Below are 10,384 nucleotides of genomic sequence, written 5' to 3' on the forward strand. Positions count from 1 at the left end.
TAGAGGCAGCCTTGTGTTTTTCTCCGCTGGATGTCTCATCTTCAATGGGCTTATATAGCTGCATTTCACGGGCTGTGTAAAAAAAATATGCTGATGCTCGTGCTACAGTCAAACCTAAAATGTCAGGTATTTTAAATCTTTGATTTTTTTAAAAAAATGAAATGCATCAGAAAATGATTGATTTGAACTTGATGGAGAACTTCCGACTGATTTTGGGTTTTTCTGCTCACCAAGGAAAGCAGTAAGAGAAAGAATGACTCAGGTGTCCCTGCCTTGGGACACTTGGTGGACCTAAATGGAAGACAATGAGTCTGGTCAGAGACTCTGAAATTTCTGGTGTTTGGAATGGTTTCCAGGGAGAAATTTGAAGCATGCTGATTCACACCTGTCATTGCTAGTGCTTGAGAGGTAAAGTAGGAGGGGGACCAGGAGTTCAAGGTCATCCTACGTAACCAGTTACACAAGACCAGCCTGGGCTACATGAGGCCCTGTCTCAAAGAAAAGAATGAGATGGATTTGTCATATTGCTATACCCTCTGAATTGAAACATGATCTCCTGAGGCCTGGAGGGAGACTCATAAGACTAAGGAAATTTACTAAGCTCAGGAAACTCATGAAACTTACAAGATTTATAAGGCCCCCTCCCCAAGGTTATATAAGCAGTAAACCATTGTTAGAGAAGAAAATCTTTTGTGAAGTTGCCTGAAAATTGTTCAGGGAGCTGCAGGGATGCATATTTTGTGAGTTATCATCCTTTCTGGAGTGGGTCTTTTGGTGACACCGCTGCCTTTAACTCATTGATGCTCCCGTAAGTCACCTCAACACACTTGCTGGTTCACGAAGGTGGTCTTGTGTAGGATCCATTCTTTGGTCTGTCAGTGCCTTATTTTGGGTGGATTGATGTTTCTTCCTGTCTTCCTAGGAAGTCACATGCAGGGGACATAGATCTGGGTATCACCAATAAACAAGAAATTGTTAAAGCCAAAGCAATAGGGAAGTGGATAAGGAATCACGGAGGGAAAATCAGAGAAACCTGTAGACAGAGAAGAAAGGGAAGGCCATAGTGTGAAGCCCTAAAGAATCTTGGATATGCAGAGACGGTACAACAGAAAGAGAACACTTAGAAGACCATTGCCAAAGAGGTAGGAGGAAAAATCAGGGAAGACATTGAGCCTTCAGGATGACCAGTGCTGTTAAATGCTTCAGAGTGATGGAGGTAGGAGGCAGGTAGACCCCTAGGATGAGACAGGTGGGGATGGGGGCCCTTGGTTAGGAATGGAAACCTGTACTTTCTACGACTTAGGCCAAAGACTAAGAACATGCTTTTTCTTCCTAAGAACCACCTTATCCTCTTTTTCCTCTTCCTCCTTCTTCCTTCTTCTCCCTCTTCAGATTTATTTATTTATTTATTTTATGTATGTGAGTGCTCTATTTGCTGGGTGGTGGTGGTCACACCTTTAATCCCAGCACTAGGAGGCAGAGGCAGGAGTGTCTCTGTGAGTTTGAGGCCAACCTGGTCTACAATACCTAGTTCCAGGACAGGCTCCAAAGCTACACAGAGAAACCCTGTCTCAAAAAACCAAAAAGAAAAGAAAGAAAATGGAAAGAAGGCATTTGATCCCACTATAGATGGCTGTGAGCCACCTTGTGGTTGCTCTGAAAAGAACTCAGGACCTCTGGAAGAGCAGGTAGTGTTCTTTAACCACTGAGCCATCTTCCCAGACACTCTTATTCTTTTTGTTTGTTTGTTTTCCGAGACAGGGTTTCTCTGTAGCTTTGGAACCTGTCCTGGAACTAGTTCTTGTAGACCAGGCTGGCCTCGAACTCACAGAGATCCACCTGTCTCTGCCTCCCGAGTGCTGGGATTAAAGGCATGCGCCACCGCCGCCCGGTCTCTTATTCTCATTCTTTTCTTCTTCCTTCATTATCACCATGTTTATTGTTGTCTTCTTTTAATTTAAACTATATTTATTCGTTTGCTTATGTGCACACCTGCCAGAAAGCTTGGCTCAGTGGTAGAGCTCCTGCCTAGAATCCCCCAGTGAGGGGCTGGGGTGTGGATCAGTGGTAGAGCACCTGCCTAGAGTCCCCCAGTGAGGGGCTGGGGTGTGGCTCAGTGGGAGAGCACCTGCCTAGAGTCCCCCAGTGAGGGGCTGGGATGTGGCTCAGTGGTAGAGCCCCTGTCTAGAATCCCACAGTGAGGGTCTGCAGTATGGCTCAGTGGTAGAGCACCTGCCTAGAATCCCACAGTGAGGGTCTGCAGTATGGCTCAGTGGTGGATCTTCTCCCACTCTGTGGGTTCTGGGCATTGAATTCACAATGGCCAATACTAACCTGTAGACTGGAACTATATGTGGAAAAACCAAGGGATATACAACTATTTCACTGCCCTCTTGGCTCTGAGACAACCAAAAGCTTATACTTCATTTCCCCTGCCATACATCCACTATAGCATCAGGGGCAGTGGAAGTGGAATGGAGTCACAAAAGAGAATGAGAGAATCTTTCCTGGTTTGTCAGGCTCCCTCCTGATTGGTTCTTACTCTTTCATCTAATTAGCATATAAATGAAGCCATCAAAGCCCACCTCCTCATCTGAAGCAAGTAAAACAGTCTCTCCATTGGCAGCCCACTTTCAGGTTTCCTTTCCATTGCCACGAGCTTTCTTTTCTGCTTAATAAAATCCCCCCTGGGACCTGAGAGCTGGCTCAGCAGCTAAGAGCACTGACTGCTCTTCCAGAGTATGCAGGTTCAATTCCCACCACCCATATGACAGCTCACAACCAGCTGTGACTCCAGTTCCAGTGGGTGCTACTCCTACTTCTGGGCCGTGGACACCTCCACTCACATGTCCATACTCGAATACACCTAATTAAAAAATAAAACTTCCAATTAAAAATGAAAGCCTCTTTCCTAGGTTCGCTCTTGGTTTTTGCTTATACACTTTGTTCTCCTTGGCTGAGACCAGAATCCTAAGGGAAAGAAAATCTGTAAGAATAGATTGCAGGGGGACAGAGGTTGGAAATGGTCCGTTGATTCAGACCATCCTATTTCAACCAGATGATTAGAGATGAGGAAGGAAAAAGCAACTGTGCTCTGGGCGGGACTTGGTTGTTCATTGAGGTGAGAGGGTGGAGACAGAGCAGGTCCGAGGAAGCTGAAATAGAGACAGACTTGCAAGTAGATGGAGATGAGGATTGGGGCAGAGCATTGCCGAAACCCCTCCTCCTGTTCCCAGACTGTGTGTGTGTATATGTAGGGCTATGTAAAGAAGCCAGGACACAGTTCTTCCTTTTTTAAAAACTGAAGCATGGTACTGGAGAGATAGGTGAGCTGGTCAAGTGCTTGCCTCCCAAGCACAAGGATGAGAGTCAGATCCTCCAGCTCACGCATAGAAGCAGGATATATTGGGCTGGAGAGATGGCTCAACAGTTAAGAGCATGTTGTGATCTGTCGGGGTATTGGTTTCACTACTTAGCACTAAGTCAGGGGGCTCATAACAGACAGTAACTCTAGTTTTGGGAGACCTGACACCCTCTTCTGGCCTTCAATGTCCCTGTATGTATATGTGCACACACAAGTAATATATGTGTGTGTGTGTGTGTATGTATATATAGCAACAGGCTGTGGTGGTGTGTGCTTGTAATACCAATGTCGGGGGAGTCAGCCAGGCAGACACCTCTGGGGATCACTAACCAGCCTACCAAGTCAAACTGGCAAGTTCTAAGCCAGTGAGAGACTCTGCCTAAAGAACAGCAGCAGCAACAACAACAAAAAATACCACCAACAAAGCTCACAAGGTGGAAAGAACCTAAGGAACAACGCCTGTGGTTGTCCTCTGATCTCCACATCCAAGCACATACATATGCTACCCACCCACACATGGACACCCCCCACACACACATGCTAAATAGCAGCAAGACGTTTCTACGGACCTAGAGTTGATGCTTTGTCCCATTGAGATCATTGCCATGGAAATCAAAGATTATTTGCTGGCTACAAAGTCAGGCCTGACCCTCACCCAGAATCTGATTGTGATGCCCAGAGTCGTGTGCCTTGCCTGTCTCTGGTCCTGAGATGGAAGATGCTTCTGCATCCACATTGCTCAGAATGCTGAAGGCGCCTCACCTCACCCAGCGGTGGCATTGATTGTTCCTCTCAGCCTCACACCTGCCAATAGCCCAAGTCACACTCAGCAGGCTGCTAATGTCTGCCGTGCTTGGTGGAGGGTTCCCAAAGCATCTTGAACAGCTTCCCAGCCGTCCCAGGGCTGAATCAATGAGGATCCCCCCCATAGAATACTGAGTGTGCTGGAAGACAGACAGGCAAAGGAGAGGGGAGTGAAAGCTTGTGGGTAGACAAGGTCCCTGACTGGGACACTGGGGGGCTGTTTTGTTTATCCTGGGGAGATGCTGTGGAAGGTACAGATAATGGACCCGGAAGAACTTTATGCTCATTTTTTCCATTTTCATATGTACATGTATGCATATTTGGGTACACATGTATAAGTGCATGTGTGTGTGTGTGTACATGTGTGTGTGTGTGTGTGTGTGTAGGGTGAAAGTTGATATTAAGAACCATCCTTAATTGGTTCCACCTTATTCGCCAAGAGGAGTTCTCAATCAAACTCATGGATATAACTAGTCTTGCTAGCCAGCTGGCTCTGGTCTGGAATTACAGGTGGGCTGCCAAGTCTTCCGGGCACTTAAGGGTTCTGAGGATCCAAACTATGGCCTTCATACCTGCAGCAAGCACTTTAACTACTGAGCCATCTCCCCAGCCCTGGAGAAGTTTCACTGCCTCACCGGGGCAGCATGGGTACATTCTGTCAGGGTGGGTTATATGGCCAGGGTATGATTAAGGATTCAAGGCTAGGGCTGAGGAAGTACTCAGTTGGTAGTATGCTTGCCTTGCATACAAGAGGTCCCAGGGTTCAAGCCTGAGCACTACAGGGAAAAAGCCAGGCACAACCCTGATTACACAGTAAGCCATGCTAGCTGATGTCTGCACTAAAGCACTTAACAACTGTACCATAACTTTCTGATTCTTTTTCTTGGGTCTCTACTGGAAAGACGGGTGAGGGAATTTGTGCTTATAATGCCAACATTTGGAAGATAAAGAAGGAAGGTCTTGGGTTCAAGACCAGCTTGGACATATAGCAAGAGCCTGTCTCAAATAAAAATGAATGAAAGATAAATAAATAAATGATAATAATAATGAGCTAAATCAAGGCTGGGGAGATGGGTCAAAGGCAAAGAAAGTCCTGTGCAAGCATGAAGACCTGAGTTCAGATTTTCAGAACTCAAATGAAAAAGCTGGAGGGTAGTGTCTGTAACCTCAGTGCTAGAGACAGGGCTGAGACAGAGAGAGGAGGGTGCCTGGGACTCACTGGCTAGCCAGTCTCGTCCCATTTCAGGTTCAGTGGGTGACCCTATCTTAGAAAAACAAAGAGAACAAGGAAGGTAGAAGATGCCAAGTGTTGGTTTCTGGCTTCCATGTGTATATTCGCATATGTGCTCATGTGTGTGTTGAATGTATATACACACACACACACACACAGACACACACACACAGACACACGAGAATAAGCTGGGCTTGGTGGTGCAGACCTGGGTAGCAGAAGCAGAGAGATCATGAATTTAAGGCCAGCTTGGGCAACTTAGTGAGACTTTGCCTCAAGAGAAGAAATACATATATAAAAGATAAACAAAAGATGATGGACTGAGAAGCAACCCCTCATGCCCTGATGTGGGTATGAATGCTCTATGCAGGCGTGGTTGCCATTAGCTTTCTTCACGAGAGCTTTCACTTGGAAAACTGACTTTGTTTTTCTGGCAAGACTTAGCAAAAATAAAGTTATTACAGGTAACAGGTCTGATGGGACCGAGAGATGGAAGGCAAGAGCACGTGCTAATCTTTCAGGGGACCAGACTTTGTTTCCCAGCAGCCTTATCAGATAGCTCCCACAGCCTGCAAATCAGATCCGGGGCATCGACATTCCCTTCCTGCTTTGGCATCTTTCCACACAAGTGTATTCCTGCACACACACACACACACACACACACACACACACACACTTGCACTTGTGCACACACAGAAATCTTCTTAAGAAGTGACAACTTTGGGGACCTTTAAGGACAGCAAACTGTCTAGATGATGATTTCTTGAAACATCACTCCTAAAGAAAAACAATCACCCCAAAATTAGCAAAAACTCCCATTTTTTTTGACATTTCTTCAGTATCTCAGCAATGCGAGCTTGGCAATGGCGGGGATTGAAAATACAAGAAGCTATTCCTGAAGTTGTCCCACAGGGAGACACAGTCAGCTATGTTGGTGGCAGTAGATGCTGTGACACTTGGTTTGACTCCAGAAGCTCAGCTGGGCCATGCTTCTTGGAGAATTCCCATGTGACTGAACTCTGGTTTGTAGGACAGTGTGGCCGCCTCTGCTGTACATGAAGGTCTATTTACTAAGCCTCATGGTGGGCTGGAGACTTTGCTCAGCCAGGCTGGGCTCACAACCAAAACAATAAAGTCTCATGGCAAGCCAACCACCAGCCATACTGAATCACTTAGTGTTCTTAGAAAAGTGCTTTAAGTGAGGAAGGGACTATTTGGATCACAGTGTGAGGGTACAGCCCATCGTGATGGGGAAGGCATGGCAGCGGTCACGTGAGGAGACTGGTCACGTGGCCTCCACAGTCAGGGAGCAGAGAGAGGTGGACGCTGGTGCTCAGCTCACTGTCTCCTTTGCACTCAGTCTGGATCCCCAGCCCATGGATGAAGCTGCCCATAGTTAGGGTGACTCTTGCCACTTCAGTTAGAAGTTGCCCATCTAGAAAATTCTTCACTGACATTCCTAGAGGTTTGTCTCCAATGCCATTCTTAATCCAGTTAAGTTGACAGTGAAGACTGACTGTCACAGATGACACACACAGACAACTAACACTAGCATTTTCCTGGGCCTTCTAAAGACAAACGATTTAGTAACCTTCTATGAGTCTGCAAGAGCATAGAAATGTTAGGCACTCTGTCTTTTTGTTTCGTTTTGTTTATTTGTTTTGGTGTTGGGTTATTTATTTATTTATTTTTGAGGCAGCATCTCACTCTCTAGCCCTAACTGGTTTGGAACTCATGTAGACCAGGCTGGCCTCAAACTTATAGAGATCTTTCCACTTTGACCTTCTGAGTGCGGGATTTAAAAGTGGATGCCACCACTCCCAGCCAACACTGATGTTCACAGAGCCTTCTAAGAAGCAGCCATTGGTGGCGAAAACAAACAAACAAAAACCCTGAAAAGCTTCTCAGAGTGATATGTCTTAATATAAATGGATCTTCCGCTCTCCGATCTATAGGCGTTGTTGAAGCAATACTATAATAGCATCAAGGTTATAAAAGCCAGGAATAGTCAGCCTGTAGCAGCCTCATCTGAACACACTGATGACGAATACCGCAAGCGTGTCTCTTAGTAATAAATCTTTGTCCACTTTGCTGGTGATTTCTTACAAGTCTATCTCTGAGCACAGGCGGTTTTTAAGAGCACTGCAGTATCTTGTCACACAGCTCTCCAGAAGGAGTGATTTGTGAACTAGATGCTACTTAATTCACATTTTGAATGTGAATGGCCTTAGGTGATTTTTTTTTTGGTGTGTGTGTGTGTGTGTGTGCATAAATGTATGCTCAGGTGAATATGCACTTGTATACACATGCTTGTGGAGGTAAGAGAACCATGTTTTTAAAATGTGTTTTGTTTTGTTTTATACATATGTGTGTTTTGCTTACATGTATGTACATGCATGATGTGCATGAAGTACACTTGAAAGCCAGAAGATGGTGTTGGATCCTTTGGAACTAGGGTTACAGACAGTTGCAAATTTCTGTGCGTATGCTAGGAAATGAACCCAGGTCCTCTGCAAGAACAGCCAGTGCTCTTAACTGCTCAGTCATCTCTCTAGACCCAGAACAACTTTTGGGGGGAAGTGGAGCAGAATTTACCTCTTAACAACACGGTGATTTCCTTATGCAGTCATTTCAGCTTCCACAATGACAGCTTTGTGAGTGAGCTTAGTTGTTGAATTTTATCATGTTTTATTCATGTATGTGACTGCACCACACACACAGGCTATGACTTGCTTGTGGAGTCATTCGTCTCCTCCCAACACGTGGGGGCTTAAGGATCAAACTCAGAGTGCCACTGAGCCATCTTGCTAGCCCGAGCCTAATTGCCGAAAAGGTCTTTTTCGTACTGGAGCAGGAAAAAATAAAAAGCTGCTGAAGTTTTTGGCAATGTCTAACCACTAACAGTGCAGATCCTGGCTCGGTAAGTGTTATACACAGCGCTAGCTTAATACCTGGCACATTACATATTCTGAGAAACAGTCATTCACTTTGAGGGGTTAGAGAACGGTTGCGTTGTTTTACAGTATGATCGTCCTTCTAAGAGCGACTGTGCTCTGCATATGTCTAAGGGACAGAAGGGTGGTTATTCTAAGATATCTGAGGGTTGGAGCTGGGAAGATAATGCATTGCCATTGGGAGACTTGGGTTCCCAGCCCCGAGAATCCACATCAAAACAGATGTGGTAGTGTATCTTTGGAATCCTAGAGTGAGATGGAAGTTGAGACAGGAGGACCTCTGCAAGCTCATGGCCAGCTAGCCTAGCAACTACAGGGTAAACAAGAGACCTTGTCTCAAGGACAGTAGAAGGTGAGGACTACACTCAAGGTTGACCCCTGACCTTCCCATGTATGCCTTGGCATGTTGCACCTGCACATCTGCATACCCCCTCCCCCACATGCACATATACTCACTTGCACAATTATTTGAAAAATAAAATACCCAAGGAGCACACATGCCCTTAAATATCAAGGCTGGTGTGATGGCACAGTGGGTAAAGTTCTTATTGCTAAGCCTGATGACCGAGTTTTGCCCTAGGACCTATATGAGAGAAGGAGAGCACTAATTGAAGACTTACACACACACATACGCACACGCACGCACGCACGCACACACACATGTAATTTTAAAGCATCACACTTAGCTGAGAAATCAAATTCACCTTCATGTCTCCAGGTATCTCTTAGGGGACCACTGACTGCCATGTCAGAACAAGGTCCATTAGGATGCTGGACCACTAAGCTGTCTGGAGAAGCATCCATGTCCCTGCCAAGGCTCATCCTTCACCTCTGTCATCTGTTTCCCAGACAGGGTTTCTCCATCTGGCTCAGGGATAGAATATGAATCAGGTCATCGGTGGCTTCCTGAATTTATCGTCTCTCCTTCAAACTGATGGTATACCTAGGGTTGTCGAGTTGAGCTCAACTCTGGGATCTATTTTCTAAAAAGACTTTTCCAGCTTGGAAAAAATATTCACTCTGGTCAAAGAGGGACGGAAAGAGTTAGGGGAGGGCTTGTTAAATGTGAGAAATTGGGGATGGGGGTAGGGAGATCATTCATCGGACAACACCCTGGTCATGCAAGCATTAGGGTCTGAGTTCAATCCTCAACAGTCACGAAGAAGATGGGCACAGTGGTGTGAGCTTGTAATCTCAACACTGAGGGGACAGAGACAGGATTCTGGAACTCACTGGTTGACCAGTCCACCAAATTGGAGAGCTCTAGGTTCAGTGAGAGACCCTGTCTTTAAAAAATGTAAATAATGATTGAAAAAAAAATCTGACATTAGCTTCTGACCTTCATAGGCATGTGTATACACATGTGTACCCTCACACATGTGCACATGGATACCCTCGCCCTGACATGTGCACCCCCATATGTGTGCATGCCGGTAATCTTCCCCTGACACGTACACACAGATACCCTCCCCCTTGACATGTGCAACTCCACACATGTGCACACGGATGCCCTGCACCCGACATGTGCACACAGATACCCTTCCCCTTGACATGTGCACATGATACCCTCCCCCCTGACATGTACACCCCGTACATGTGTACACGGATACGCTCCCTCCTCACATGGGCACCCCCACATTTGTGCACATGGATGATCACACCCACACAAGCTGGGAAAAGGGGAATGTTCTATGGGGTGGTGGGAGATAGCATCTGAAATACTAAGCAATGAGATGCAGCCCAGGCAGTATTGGGAGAGATGGTGGGAGACTGTGTCATCACGGGGATGTCGCGAGTAGTGAGGCGCACACGCTGTGGTACACCCACCGTGGTTTCTCTAGCAATGCTCCGTCGTCTGAAAGATGGGATAGAACTAATACACCTGTGAGCTTTCCCAGGTGGGTCGCAGTGTGCTGGGGACAAGGGATTATAGTCTGAGAAGTGACAGAATCAAAGACTGTTCAGTGTACAAAAGGGAAAATAGAGAAATTAAGCAACTAGAAGTTTCCATGTTGCAAAAGAGCCCAGTGG

This window comes from Microtus pennsylvanicus, chromosome 1, assembly GCF_037038515.1.
Source record: "Microtus pennsylvanicus isolate mMicPen1 chromosome 1, mMicPen1.hap1, whole genome shotgun sequence".
Lineage (NCBI taxonomy): Eukaryota > Metazoa > Chordata > Mammalia > Rodentia > Cricetidae > Microtus > Microtus pennsylvanicus.